The 15,748-nt window shown below is 43.5% G+C and overlaps 1 protein-coding gene across 3 annotated transcripts in view; it reads left to right on the top strand.

The window, feature by feature from the left end:
* KSR2 (kinase suppressor of ras 2) overlaps positions 1 to 15,748 on the top strand; it is a 506,130-nt gene that overhangs the window by 68,204 nt on the left and 422,178 nt on the right. The window lies entirely within an intron of this gene.

The raw sequence follows: 15,748 nt of genomic DNA, 5'->3' as shown, positions 1-15,748 counted from the left end.
GGTTCTCTGCTGGGAAAGATGAAACCGTGTTTTGGTCTTAATGGTTTGATGGCCTGCCATGCTGTTCTAAGGAATTTGAAGAGAAAAGGTGTCTTTGCCAAAACGACTGCTTGGTTTGGAGGCATGTGAATTGACAGTATCCAATCAAATATCCATGCAATCCAGAATGTATCCACCTTACACGTCATGCTTGCTTTTCACAGTTAATAATATAGAGGCACTAGCCGCTATAGTGAGTGTGTGACTCAACACATTGTCATGTTGGGTGCATTCTTAAATATGGGATTGGGTCATGATGCAGATGTTCTTAAGAAAGACAGTAAAAAGCAGTGGGTTACAAGTTGTAAGTTGGGTTTACCTGTCTCTAATATCTCGGAAACCCAATTAATAGTAATTAACTTGTTATGCCTACTGTATGATGCAACATATATATATATATATATAAAGTCTCTAGCACTGTGCCTGGCACACAGTACATTTTCAATACATGGTAGTCAACACGATTGTTAATTTTATGTCTGTTTTCCTGTTTTATTCTCCTTTCCCTTGAGGCATCTATCTAATGTTCTTTGAGGACCCACTGTGTGCGAAAGACTGACCACAGCACCTTTCCTTTAGCTGCTGTCAAGGTTTCTTTCTTATAGGGTCTGTTCCTGATGGATATGTCTTGCTAGTATTATGATTCTTATTAGCTGAGTTCTAGAAAAATATACACCTGAATTTATGTATTGAGTAACAGTCAATAGCCTCTTTGCTGGGTATTGAGTAACAGTCAATGAGTCTCTGAATAAGTAGTCAAGGGCCTCTGTATTAGTTTTCTATTGCTGCATACAAATGATCACAAACATGGTGGCTTAAAACAACACACATTTATTATCTCACAGTTTCCGTGGATCAGACATCCAGGCATGGCAGAGTTGGGTCCTTTGCTTAGTGTCTCACAAGGATACAGTCAAAGTGTTGGCTGGGCTACATTCTCATCTGAAGGCTGGACTGGGGGAGATCTGCTTCTAAGGTCATTCGAGTTGTTGGCAGATTTCATGTCCTTGCAGCTTTCTGACTGAAGGCCCCAGCTTCTTACCACTGTTCGTTGGAGATACACTTCATGTCCTAGAAGTCTTCTCAAGTTGCTCATTGCTGTGTGGCTGTGGCTCTTTTCATGTTCACAATGTGGCTGTTTGCTTCTTCAAGGCCAGCAAGAAATCTTTCTCTCCAATGTGTTAAAACAGAGTTTTAGATAATGAGTCGTAATTATGGGAGTGATATCCCATCTCCTTTGCCATATTCTATTAACTAGAAGCAAATCACTTGTTCTGTCACACTCAAGAGTTGGGGTCATACAAGGACAATACCAGGGGCAGCATTAGATATCATGGGGCCATCTTAGGCTTCTGCCTACCACAGCCTCCTTGAAGAAAACACTTCATTGTTGGTGCATGGGCTTTGGCAAAACTATTTAACTTCTTCTTTTTAAAAATGCTTTATTCATTTTTTATTTTTCTAATTTTTTTTTGAGACAGGGTCTCTGTTGCCCAGGTTGGAGTGCAGTGGCATGATCATAGCTCACTGTAGCCTTGAACTCCTGGGCTCAAGTGATCCTCCCACCTCAGCCTCCTGAGTAGCTGGGACTACAGGTATGCGCCACCACGCCTGGCTAATTTTTTTTATTTTTGTAGAGACAAGGTCTTGTTATATTGCCCAGGCTGGTCTCAAACTCCTGGCCTCAAGTGATACTCCAGTCTCAGCCCCACAAAGAGTAGGATTACAAGCATGAGCCACCGTGCCCAACCGTGTTTAACTTGTCATAGGCCTTTATCTACAGTTTATTTCACGGTTGTATCCCAAAGTGGGGCGGGAGTTGCTGGAAGCTTGACTTTGGGATAAGCAGAGATTTTTAGGTATTTTTCACATATTAAGTATCAGTGATATATCCATGATGTACCTACCGAAGATGTAATGAGATCATCTGCGCCAAGATTCTGTGGAGGGAGGGACTTTAAATAAACAGTCTAAAGAGAAAGAAGAAACTTCTAAGGTTGTCGGGCCCTGCTCCCTGCTTCCAAGTAGGAATTTATGTTAGCTAGACCTTACCCCATCCAAACGAAAACAAAGAATTCAATTATTTTGATTTTTAGATCTCACAAATAACTGAGAACATGTGATGTTTGTCTTTCTATGCCTGGCTTATTCCACTTAACATAATCTCCAGTTCCCTCCATGTTGTTGCAAATGACTGGATCTCATTCTTTTTTTTTTTTTTTTTTTTGGCTGAATAGTACTCTGTTGTGTATCCATACCATATTTTCTTTATTCATTCAGCTGTTGATGGACACTGTACCCCATAAATGTATACATCTATGTACCCACAAATTTTTTTTTTTAAAGTTAAAAAAGGCCAGCCATGGTGGCTCACACCCGTAATCCCAGCACGTTGGGAGGCTGAGGCAGGTGGATCACTTGAGGTCAGGAATTCGAGACCAGCCTGGCCCACATGGTGAAACCCCATCTCTACTAAAAATACAAAAATTAGCTGGGCATGGTGGCAGGTGCCTGTAATCCCAACTACTCGGGAGGCTGAGGCAGGAAAATTGCTTGAACCCAGAAGGTGTTCTGAGATTGTACCACTTCACTCCAGCCTGGGCAACAGAGTGAGACCCTGTCTCAAAAAAAAAAAAGTTAAAAAAAAGGAGACAAACAGCCACATAAAAACCTCCTGTTTTCCTAAAGAAAGTGGAAGACAAAATGCTTCACTGATCTCTTCTCAAACCAGAGGGCTTTTGAAATGTGATTGCATTTAACTCTGTACCAAGACAGTTATTTTAAGGGGAAGTTTGACCATTCGCTGTAAGTGTTCATGATCCCGTTACTCTTTTGAAGTGCCTTTGAGTCGCCTAACCCTCAAGATGGGTAACTGGTTGGCAGGTAGTTGATGGGCAGGAGGCTGGACGCGTTCACAGGAAGCTGTTTGGTGTGTTTCTTAATGTTGAAATTGGCCAGGAAGTCACCTGGGAGTGGTGTTAGGTTGCTGATAGAGTATACCATATGACTGTGTGTGTGTACGTGTATGAGTGCACACAGACGGTGTGTACAATAGACTGCCAACCATTTCGCGTGGGTGGCCATATTCTCAAGCCAACTAAAACTTCTGTGGGGGTGTTTTCATAGGAAAATAAAACAATATTCCCAACAATTTGGGGAATTAAGCCCATTATATTTGTATGGCATCTGCTTGGTGGTTTCTGCTGCATTCAGGTTCTCGGATCAGCAGGTTTCTTAGCCTTGCAAAGAGCTAGCACCCAAGTCACCTAGCTCACATTTAAAAAAATAGGAAAATTACCAACCTCGTGCTTATTTTTGTACCAAAGGGGATTTCCACAGGGGGAGAATTTTCCTTCCCCGCTCCAGAAGGCCATTGTTACCTCAAAGACGTGTCTGTTCAGCCAGCTAATGGGGACAGCGTGAAGACAGAGTGCGGCCCCTCTCCTGGGAATCACAGGAGACACCAGTAAGCTTTGATTATATTTTTGGATGCTGCAAAGCTGATGTGGTTTCCTAGTCAACCTTTCATGCCTACTGATAATGGAGAGTGCTGGGTAGGCTGGAGTGCTTTCTTTTTTTCTTAAAAGAAGCCGAGATCTCAGACTTGCTGGGTCAGGGAAAGCAACCTTCTCACCTTTCAGCATAGTGTGCTGACTGCCAAAGGTATTCTTAGTTGGCAAGTATTTCCTTGGCACCCCTGCCCTGGCATGTTTCCCCCCTCCAGATCATTTCTGATGTGCATAATATGGCCTGAAACTGGCATCTGTCACAGCTTGGGAGCTGGATGTTAATGAAACAATAATTCCTGATGACGAACATGTGGCCGCTCCGCTACTCCCTCAAGCTGAGCATCAGTCCCTGTAGACTTGGGCGAAGAGGAACAGGGCAGAGAGGAAGAAACCTCTTCACTCTAACACCTCCTGGTTAGGCAGATGAAGTGTCACTGCCCTGCTTGGCACAGCACCTGTCTTGTCAGGCTTTTCCAGTGTGAACACTGGATCCTTAACCTCAGAGAAGCCCTCACCTAACAGGAGGGTGACGACTGCCTACCCATTTTATAAAGATGGAGACTGCATTCCTTGACTCCATATTAGAATCACCTGGGGAGAATTTTTAAAAAATGACATATAACTCATACACCATAAAATTTATCCTCTTAAAGTGTTCAGTGGTTTTTGAATGTATTTATAAGGTTGTGCAGGCCAGGTGTGGTGGCTCGTGCCTATAATCCCAGCACTTTGGGAGGCCGAGGCAGAGGGATCACCTGAGGTCAGGAGTTCGAGCGCAGCCTGGCCAATGTGGTGAAACCTCATCTCTACTAAAAATACAAAAATTAGCCAGGCGTGGTGGCACACGCCTGGAATCCCAGCTACTTGGGAGGCTGAGGCAGGAGAATCGCTTCAACCCAGAAGGTGGAGGTTGCGGTGAGCCAAGATGGCGACATTGCATTCTAGCCTGGGCAACAAGAGCAAAACTCCATCTCAAAAAAAAAAAAAAAAAAAAAAAAATGTTGTGCGAAACCACCACTAATTCTGGAACATTTTCATCATCCTGAGAGGAACCTCACATTAGCAGTCATTCCCTAGGCCACCTCCCACCAGCCCCTGGCAACCACTAATCTACTTCTTGTCTCCATGTATTTATCTTTTCTAGACATTTTATTTCAGTGGAATCATACTATATGTGGCCTTTTGTGTCTGGCTTCTTTCACTCAGCATAGTGTTTTTGAGGTTCATCTATGTTGTAGCATGTATCAGTACTTCATTCCTTTTTCATGGCTGAATAATATTTCATTGTGTGGCTCTGCCACATTTTATTTATCCATTCATTTGTTGATGGACATTTGGGTTGCTTCTACTTTTTGGCTGTTATAAATAGTGCTACTATGAACATTCACGTACAAGTTTTTTTACACGGAGTTTCACTCTTAGCCCAGGATGGAGTGCAATGGCATGGTCTTGGCTCATTGCAACCTCTGCCCTCTGGGTTCAAGTGATTCTCCTGCCTCAGCCACTGGAGTAGCTGAGATTAAAGGCACCCACCACCATACCTAGCTAATTTTTGTATTTTTAGTAGAGATGAGGTTTCACCATGTTGGCCAGGCTGGTCTTGAACTCCTGACCTCAGATGATCCACCTGCCTTGGCCTCCCAAAGTACTGGGATTACAGGCATGAGCCACCATGCCCAGCCTTATGTACAACTTTTTATATGATATTTTTGGTTTTCTTGGGTATATACCTATGAGCGGGATTTCTAGGTCATATGATAACTCTATGTTTAACATTTGGGGAACTGCTAAACGTTTCCACAGAAGCTCCACAATATTATATTCCTCCAGTGATGCAGGAGGGTTCTGCATTCACCACATCCTCACAGATACTTGTTACAGTCTGTGTTTTTGATTATAGCCATCCTAGGAGGTGTGAAATCCTAATGGGTGTGAAGTCTAGAGGTCTTTAAAAAAATGCCAAATTCCAACACTGCCCCCACATCTCTCCATTCTGAGAATTGGTTTTATTATTATTATATTTTTAATTCCCCTGGTTGAATTCCATGTGCAGCCAAGTTAGAGAACCACTGGGCTAGGGGAACTTACTTATGCAAGTGAGATATTTGGTAAGCTTCTACCCAGAGCCTGGAGTAGGGTAAGGCCAGTGAGGCACTCCCCTTGGGCACAATGTTTGTGTGGAGGCATCAAAATGTCGGTAATATATATTTTATATAGATATTTAGAGACAGGATCTTGCTGTCACCCAACCTGGAGTGCAGTGGTGTGATCATGGGCCACTGCAGCCTCAAAGTCCTGGGCTCAAGCGATCCTCCCAGCTCAGCCTCCCGAGTAGCTGGAACTACAGGCACAGGTTTGTGCCACCACACCTGGCTAATTTTTTAAATTTTTTGTAGAGACAGGGTCTGACTGTATTGCCCAGGCTGGTCTTGAACTCCTGGACTCAAGCAATCCTCCTGGCTCAGTCTCCCGAGTAGCTAGGACTTCAGGCATAGCTCCACCAAGCCCGGGATATTAGTCCATTCTCACACTGCTATAATTACATACCTGAGACTGGGTTATTTATGAAGAAAAGAGGTTTAATTGACTCACAGTTCCATAGGATGTTTAGGAAGCATTGGTGGGGAGGCCTTAGGAAACTTACAATCATGGCGGAAGGCAAAGGGGAAGCAGGCATGGTCTTCACGTGGCCAGAGTGGGAGAGGGAGACGGGGAGGGGGAGAGGGAGATGGGGAGGGGGAGGGGGAAGTGCTACGCACTTTCAAACAACCAGGTCTTGTGAGAACAGCTAGGGGGAAGTCTGCTCCCATGATTCAATCACCTCCCACCAGGTCCCTTCTCCAACATGTGGGGATTACAGTTTGACATGAGATTTGTGTGGGGACACAGAGCCAAACCATATCACTTAGCTAATTTTTTATTAATTTTTTTTAGGGATGAGATCTCTCTGTGTTGCCCAGGCTGGCCAGGAACTCCTGGCCTCAAGTAATCCTCCCGCCATGGCCTCCCAAAGTATTGGGATGACAGGGATGAACCACTGTGCCCAGCCATATAATATTTTAATGCACTATTTAAAGATAAAAATTAATACAAAAGTTCATGATAAACAAAATGTCGACATTTTACAAAGACACAGCCTGTGACCTGGCACTTGTACAATTCATCTCACTCTCCTCATCCTAATGCTGGCACTATTATATCCTGTCTTTATTTAAGAATTTTGGCCGGGCGCCGGTGGCTCACGCCGGTAATCCCAGCACTTTGGGAGGCCGAGGCGGGTGGATCACGAGGTCAGGAGATGGAAACCATCCTGGCTAACACGGTGAAACCCCGTCTCTACTAAATATACAAAAAATTAGCCGGGTGTAGTGGCAGGTGCCTGTATTCCCAGCTACTCGGGAGGCTGAGGCAGGAGAATGGCGTGAACCCGGGAGGCGGAGCTTGCAGTGAGCCGAGATCGCGCCACTGCATTCTAGCCTGGGCGACAGAGCGAGACTCCGTCTCAAAAAAAAAAAAAAAAAAGAATTTTGTTCTTTGTGGATTTTTCTGGCTATGAATTTTGACTTTTTAAAATGCTGAGTTAAAATATATTTATCTTGGTTACTGAGTTTTTGGAGCCTCCTTAAATTTTGCACCCAAAGTGAATGCCTCACTCTCCTTACCCTATTCTTGGCCTTGATTTTACCTCTCTCCCAGATATTGTGAAAAGCAAGCACCTACTTGTTTTTGGTAGTTCTGGGTACTCCTAGGTGCTCTCTTGATCTTGTTTTATCCCACCTGAGTCTCACAACAGTTCATTTGGAGTGGGTGTTAGAATTCTCAATTTATAGATGAGGATACAAGGTTCAGAGAGATGTGGGACTTGACCCAAATCTCACAGGTAGTGGGTGGTGAGTCGGATTTGGACCCAGGTCTTCATGCAGAGAGCTTACGTGCTTGGCACCTGCTAGGGTGTATGACACTTTCAGGTTCACGGGCCACAGCCTACGCTGCAAAGTACAAAGGGTGGAAAATGTTGGTTTTTCACCTATAGATGAGAAAACTGAGCCTCACTGATTCTTTGGAGACTTGGTCACTTTTTTTGAAAAGACATTTTTAGTCTATATATGGTCTCGCTGGGCACAGTGGCTCATGCCTGTAATCCCAGCACCACGGAGGCCAGGGTGGGAGGATAGCTTGAGCCCAGGAGTTTGAGACCAGCCTGGGCAACATGGTGAAACCCTATCTCTACCAAAAATACAAAACTTAGCCGGACATGGTGGTATGCGCCTGTAGTCCCAGCTACTTGGGAGGCTGAAGTGGGAAGATGGCTTGAGCCTGGGAGGTTAAGGCTGCAGTGAGTCATGATCACACCACTGCACTCCAGCCTGGGTGACAGAGTAAGACCCTGTCTCAAAAAAAAAAAAAAAAATTACACAGGGTCTCATCCCAGTTTCCCCCTTCATTTCATTAGTAATTCATTCATTTGGCTCAGCAAATAATTGTTGAGTCCAGTTGGGTGCCTTGTCTTGTGCTGATTAGGACATGGGACAGGGCAGCCACAGTCCTGCATTTGGAGTAGAGATGCAATACTATTTATAAAAATTCACTTTAAAAGCAACTTCTCATGAGATTGATTTTTTTTTTTTTTTTTTTGCACATAGCACAGATGTCAGCAAACTTTTCTTTAAAGAGACATATAGTAAATATTTTAAGCTTTTTGGGTCATGCAGACTCTGTGGCAACTACTTAGCTCTGCAGTTGGAGCACAAAAGCAGCCACAGATGATATATATACATTAATGGTAGTGGCTGTGTTCCAATAAAACTTTATTTACAAATATAGGCTGAGGGCCAGATTTGGCCTCTGGGCAGTAGTTTGCTGACTTTTGGTATACAGGAATTTCTACCTTTTCCCAGGAGCCAGTATGGGAAAAAATGCTTTGAAAAGTCTGAAATTGGCCTGTGAAGATGGAATCTTGAAAGGCTGGAGACAAAAAGAGAAGAGTTCTAAAAGAAAGCAATGGAAGAAGTGGAGATAATGTGTTGTGAGAGCTCTTTGTTTGAGAGGCATAAGGACAAATGAGAAACACAAAAGATATTCCAATTGGTTTTTCTATGTGTATTTTTGTTTGTTTGTTTTTGAGAAAGAGTCTTGCTCTTGTTGCCCAGTCTGGAGTGCAGTGGCGCGATCTCAACTCACTGCAACCTCTGCCTCCCGGGTTCAAGTGATTCTCCTACTCTCAGCCTCCGGAATAGCTGGGATTACAGGTGCCCACCATCACACCCAGCTAATTTCTTTTTGTATTTTTAGTAGAGACGGGGTTTCATCATGTTAGCCAGCCTGGTCTCAAACTCCTACCTTCAGGTGATCCACTTGCCTTGGCCTCCCAAAGTGCTAAGATTACAGGCATGAGCCACCGTGCTGGGCCGTGTGTGGTTTTTTTTGAGACAGGGTCTCACTCTGTTACCCAGGCTGGAGTGCAGTGGCATGATCATGGCTCACTGCAGCTTCAGCCTCCCGGGCTCAAGTGATCCTCCCATCACAGCCTCTCAAGTAGCTGGGACCACAGGTGTGCACCACCATGCCTAGCTAATATTTTGTTTTATTTTGTTTTGTTTTTGTAGAGACAGGGTCTCCCTATGTTGCCCAGACTGGTCTTGAACTCCTGGGCTCAAGTGATCCTCTCTCCTCGGCCTCCCAAAGTGCTAGGATTGCAGGCATGAGCCACCACACCCAGCCTAATTGTTTGTTTGTTTGTTTGTTTGGTTTTCATCCCATGCTTCCTTCTGAGCAATTGATTTTTTAAAAAGTCATATTTGTTATAATAAAACATTTCATTTTTTAAAAAATTTAATATTTATTATAGAAATGGAGTCTCATTCTGTTGCCCAGGCTGGTCTTGAATTCCTGGGCCAAAACAATCCTCCCACCTTTGCCTCCCAAAGTCCAGGGATTTACAGGCATGAGTCACTACACCCACCTGTCTAATAAAACATTTCTTTTCTTTCTTTTTTTTTTTTTTGAGATGGAGTCTCGCTCTTGTTGTCCAGGCTGGAGTGCAGTGACACAATCTTGGCTCACTGTAACCTCCGCCTCCTGGGTTCAAGCAATTCTCCTGCCTCAGCCTCCCAAGTAGCTGTGATTAGAGGCATGCGCCAGCACACCTGGTTAATTTTTTGTATTTTTAGTAGAGATGGGTTTCACCATGTTGGCCAGGCTGGTCTTGAACTCCTGACCTCATATGATCTGCATGGCTTGGCCTCCCAAAGTGTTGGGATTACAGGCGTGAGCCACCGCACCCAGCCATAAGAAGACATTTCTAATAAAGGGGTTATTGTCTAGTAATTTGAACTAGAGGACTAAAAATTTGGGAATTTCACTTATTTTTTTTGTCCCCTGCTTCCTTCATTCTGCCATTGACCTCTTATGTGACCTTTGAATGATTTAATTTTTCTGAAGGGAGGGATGACAGTGATGAACCATGTAGCAAGGTGACCCCATGGTAATTCCTCATCAGCAAGGGAATCCAGCAGCCCTTCTCGGGAGAATATGGGATGTTGCAATATTCCACTCTGAGACTTCTTTTTCCCTTCTGCTGGAACACAAGTCTCCTGACTCCCAGTCTAATGTTATTTCCATTACACCATCCAAGTGTGATGCAAGATATGGCAGAGAGATGTCCCACGGTGCATCTAAGTGGGAAGAAAAAATTTCTAGCTTATGGGTATATAAACAATGCAAGAAATGGATCAAATGCAATCAAATGCAATCAAATGGATCTGCCAAATGCATAGGTCTTCCCATTAAGTAAATTGGGCATGGAAGCATGGACAAATATGGTTCTTCTATGAAAAGTTCTTAGAACCTGCAAAAGGCTTTAACACCGAGAGGACCTTTAAGTAGTGAGCTTATTTAAAAAGACTAGACTTCTAAGCAGTGTTTTCGGGAGAGCACTACTGCAGAATTCTAAGGTTGTTCCCTTTACTCTGGAGCTCAGAAGCTCCATTTGTTGAGGATGGTAAATGTCAGAGAAGATTCACACCAAAGGTACTATCTGGTGCTCTGTGGACATGTGGCTGGGCTCTAAAGCCTGTGGACACCCCTAGAGGCTGGAGATTGTACTGATCTTGGTATGAAGATCAAACTAGTTACTAGCTTATGGGACCCAGTGTGACTTGGGTGACTTTAGGTAACACTTCTCTTCCTTCAGAGCCTTAGATCTCAAAGACATAAGATAGGAAGAACAGTACCATTGTCTCAAGACCTTTTCGAAGATGATCCAATACAGTGCTGTTCAAAATGCGGTCCCTGGACCAGCAGCATCAGCATCACCTGGGAACTTGTTAGAAACGCAAAGTTGGATGGTTCCCCAGACCTACTGAGTCAGCAGCTGTGGCAGGGAGTAGGGGTTGGGGGGATTCTAGCAATCTGTGTTTTCACAAGCCCTCCAAGGCTTTCTAATGCATGCTCAAGTTTGAGGACTCTTCGAGTAGGAGAGGGTGTTTCAACCTTGGCACTACTGATATTCGGGGGTGAATACCTCCCTGTTGTGGGATCTGTCCTGTGTATTGAAAGATGTTGAAGAGCAATTCTGGTCTCTACCCACTAGATTTTAGTAACAGCTCCCCATCTCCCAAGCTGTGACAACCAAAATATTTATAGACATTGCCAAAGTCCCCTGGAGGACAAAATCACTTATAGCTGAGAACTGCTGGTCTAGGATAAAGCAAGTTCCTGACATTTGGCAAGCTCTGAACGAAGTGTTAACTTCCCTTGTTTTCTTCTGCAGTCTATCCATCTGAATTGAAGGGGAGGGTGGAAGAAAGCAAGATACAAATGTTTTTTACCTTTTCGAGTGTGCTGACACTATGGCCCCACGTCTCGTTATTTAAAAATAGTCACACTCTTTCAACTTTCTAACAAAATTTTCCTTTGGGTTGAAACTAAACATGGAAAATCTCAGCCCTGGGACCTGTGTTAATTTTCCCCCAAGAGCTAAGAGGCTGCGAGTGAGGATTGTTGATGGAAAGTTTGAGGTCTCTGTAACTGCAGAGCTTGCTGCTGTGATGTGGGGGCATGAGTTCCCTCCACTTCACCTTGGCTTCCCCTCCCATGAGAGTTTCACAGCTGGTCCCCTCCACACCCGGCTGCTCGCCCTGCTAATAATAACCACAAGAGATCTGGTTTCCGTTGCTGGTGAACTGCCTCTCATGCTTGGATTTTCCTTCTACATGTGGCCTGAGTTGGGAGAGGCATCTGAGCTGCGGAAGGGGCACACCATCCTTGGAGTTAGGTGACCTGGGTTCCAATTCTACCTCCACCCATAACTTGCATGGAAGATGCTGGGTGCATCATTCAAGTGCCTGATTGCACTTTGGTTTCCATACCTGTAAGACAGACACTATAAGACCTGTGGGAGCATTCATTTTTAAATATTGTGGTAAATTATATGTAATATAATGTTTACCATTTTAATCATTTTTGAGTTTACAGTTCAGTGGCATTAAGTTCATTCATATTGTTGTGTAACCATCACCACTATCCATCTCAAACTTTTTCATCACCCCAAAATGAAATTCACTAACTCCCTGACTTAGTCAACTTGGGCTGCCGTAACAAAATACCATAGACTGGATGGCTTAAGCAATAGAAATAAAATATAAATTTATTTTCCCATATATAGAAAAAAATGGAAATTTACTTCTTACCGTTCTGGAGGCTGGGAAGTCCAAGACCAGGTTGTCAGCATGGTCAGGTTCCAGGTTCTGGTGAGGGCTCTATTCTTGGCTTGCAGACGGCCACCTTCTTTCTGTGTCCTCACATGGTGGAGAGAAAGTTCTGGTTTCTTCCTGTTCCTAGAAGGACACTGATCCCATCATGGAGGCTTCACCCTCAGGTCTTCATCTAAAGCTAATCACTCCCTAGGCCCCCATCTCCAAATACCATCAAACTGGGAGTTAGGGATTCAATATATGGCTTTTGGGGACACACATTCAGAACACTCCGCATCACTCCCACTCCTAATCTCTTGTGTACTTTCTGTTGTGAATTTGGCAATTCTGGGCACCTCATGTAGGTGGAGTCATAGAGTATTTGTCCTTTTGGAGAGCATACTTTTGATATATGGTGGAACATTTATTTGTATATTTGAATACAAATATACAAATTTGTGTTTGTGTCTTTGAATATTCCCAGAAGCATTGTCCAGGGTTGAATCTGGCCTCCAAGAGAATGGTTGAAAGTGCCCTACTTAAAAACTGAAGATCAAGTATCTAAATGAAAACTGAAGAATGCTGGTAGTTTGATGGTTATTCTCAAAAGGGTTTTGGGGCTGGAGAAAAGGCTACACTTGGAAATATTGTTACGAAGCATTAAGCCCTTCTTCAGGCAGGCACTGGGTGTGGAACACACTCTGTTTGCCTATCCAAAGTCATCCTTGCTTCCTGAATCCAGTTTTGTTCTTGCTCATCTGAGCAGCCTGCTCTTGAGACAATGTCGCTCATGACTGGTCTAGGCCAATGACGTTCCCTTTGCAATCACTGGTTGATCATAGCCATGTGGCTGCCCACTCCTGGCCAGTGGGATATGAGGGGTGGCCAGTGGAGGAGAGTTTTTTTTAATTATTTTTATTTTTATTTTTTAATGCATGAAAGGAAACATTGGTGAGAATGGTCATTCTTCTGCTGATGCCCACATGGAAATGCCACAGCCATCTCAACCCTACCAGGGCCCTTGATACTGCTGATGAGCCACTGAGTGAAGCAACCCTGGCAGCCACCATGCTGCTGGATTATTGCTGTGTAACTAAACAATTCCTTTGTTGAAGCCACTTTTGGGAGGGTTTTTAGTTCCCTAACACAGAACCTCCTGTTGAAACACTGGATTCTCAGGACTGGTCAAGGGCCTGTTCTGCTCCATGTGGTTCCACCAGGCCTGGGTATGCTGGATTTGACCTAGTTGGGTTTGCATGTAAACTTCACCTGAACCTCTCCCTCCTGGCCTGATTCTTAGTCTCTTGATGGAAAGGAAGTCAAGGGGCCAGGTGCCGTCACTCATGCCTGTAATCCCAGCACTTGGGAGGCCAAGGCAGGAGGGTTGCTTGAGCCCAGGAGTTTAAGACCAGCCTGGGCAACATAGCAAGACCTTGTCTCTACAAAACAAAATGAAACAAAACAAAACAAAAACGAAAAAGAAGAAAAGAAAAAAAAATCCGGCTGGGCATGATGACTCAGGCCTGTAATCTCAGTACTTTGGGAGGCTGAAGTAGAAGGATCACTTGAGCCCAGGAGTTCGAGACCAGCCTAGGCAACAGAGCAAGACTCCATCTCTACTAAAAATAAAAAATTTAGCCCGGTGTGGCAATGAGCGCCTGTAGTCCCAACTACTGGGGAGGCTGAAGTGGGAGAATCACTTGAGCCCAGGAGGTCGAGGCTGCAGCGAGCCATAATCACACCACTGCATTCCAGCCTTGGTGATAGAGTAAGACTCTCTCAAAAAAATATAACAATGAAAAAAGAAGAAAAGGTATTCTCTGTCTTTCATAGGGGAAGACTATTTTTTTTAATAAGCCAGGTAATACATGCACATGAGATAAAATATACATAGCAAAAAAGAAACAGAAAAAGAAGGATGTAACAATTACATCTCAACATCTATATGTGTGTATGTATATTGTTATGTATAGATGTCATATAATAGACATGTGTATATTATGTACATTTACATATGTGATTATATTATATATAATTATATGTATACTGTCATATGTCGCTAAATGACGGGGATACGTTCTGAGAAATGCATTGTTAGGTGATTTCATTGTGTAAACATCAGGGAGTGTACTTACACAAGCGTAGATGGCATAGCCTACTTCACATCTAGGCTATACGATAGAGCCTATTGCTCCCAGCCACAAACCTGCACAACATGTTACTGTACTGAATACTGTAGGCAATGGTAACACAATGGTATCTGTGTATCTAAACATAGCAAAGGCACAGGAAAAGTACAGTATTATAATTTTTTGGGACCACTATCATATATATGATTTGTCACTGATAGAAACATCATTATGGGGTGCATGACTGTATGTCTATGTAAATTATGTAAATGAAATATATACTACATATATTTATAGGTATATACCTGTATAATTACATATATTTATAGCTATATAAACATACATATATAATATAATACCTATACATTTACACAAATATATTTATATATACCTATATGTATTATTTATACCTATACAAATATTATATATACACATATATACATACATATATATACATGTATATTTTTATTTTAGGTTTCAGATACATGTGCAGAATGTGCAGGTTTTTTTTTTTTGAGACGGAGTCTCAGTCTGTTGCCCAGGCTGGAGTGCAGTGGCACAATCTCGGCTCACTGCAACCTCCGCCTCCCAGATTAATGCCATTCTCCTGCCTCAGCCTCCCGAGTAGCTGGGGCTACAGGCGTCCGCCACCCCGTTGGCTAATTCTTTTGGTATTTTTAGTAGAGATGGGGTTTCACCATGCTAGCCAGGATGGTCTCGACCTCCTGACCTTGTGATCCACCTGCCTTGGCCTCCCAAAGTGCTGGGATTACAGGCCTGAGCCACCGTGCCCGGCCAGGTTTGTTACCTAGGTATATGTGTGTCATGGTGGTTTGCTGCACCTGTCAACCTGTCATCTAGGTTTTAAGCCCCGCATGCATTAGGTATTAGTCCTAATGCTCTCCCTCCCCTTACCCCCCGCCCCCTGTGTTGTTCCCCTCCCTGTGTTCAATACCTATGTATATATTATATACATATAATTACATATAATACACATATATAATTATAGGTATATAAGCATGCACATATATGTATATATTACATATGTGTTTATACACACCTATAAATATATGCATATTATAAAAAAACAGACACACACTTTTCCCCAGAGATAACCCCAGCAGGGTGGTACAGTGGCTAGGAGCCTGGGTTCTCAGCTAGACCTGATTCATCTTCTGGCTCCACCTTTCCTGGCTGTGTGGGTAAACTGCCTAGCCTCTCTGTGTCAGTTTCCTTATCTGCAAAATGTGATAAGTGAGCATGAACCCTACTTTACAGAGTTATTATGTGGATTAAATGAGATCTGCATGGAAAGTGCTTGGCATCATGCCCTCTACGTAGAAAGCACTCAATAAATAGGGGCAATAGTGACCCCTAA

Source organism: Pan troglodytes, chromosome 10 (genome assembly GCF_028858775.2).
Source record: "Pan troglodytes isolate AG18354 chromosome 10, NHGRI_mPanTro3-v2.0_pri, whole genome shotgun sequence".
Taxonomy (NCBI): Eukaryota; Metazoa; Chordata; class Mammalia; order Primates; family Hominidae; genus Pan; species Pan troglodytes.
Note: the sequence above shows the minus strand (reverse complement) of the source record. Positions and strands in the feature narration are given on the sequence as shown.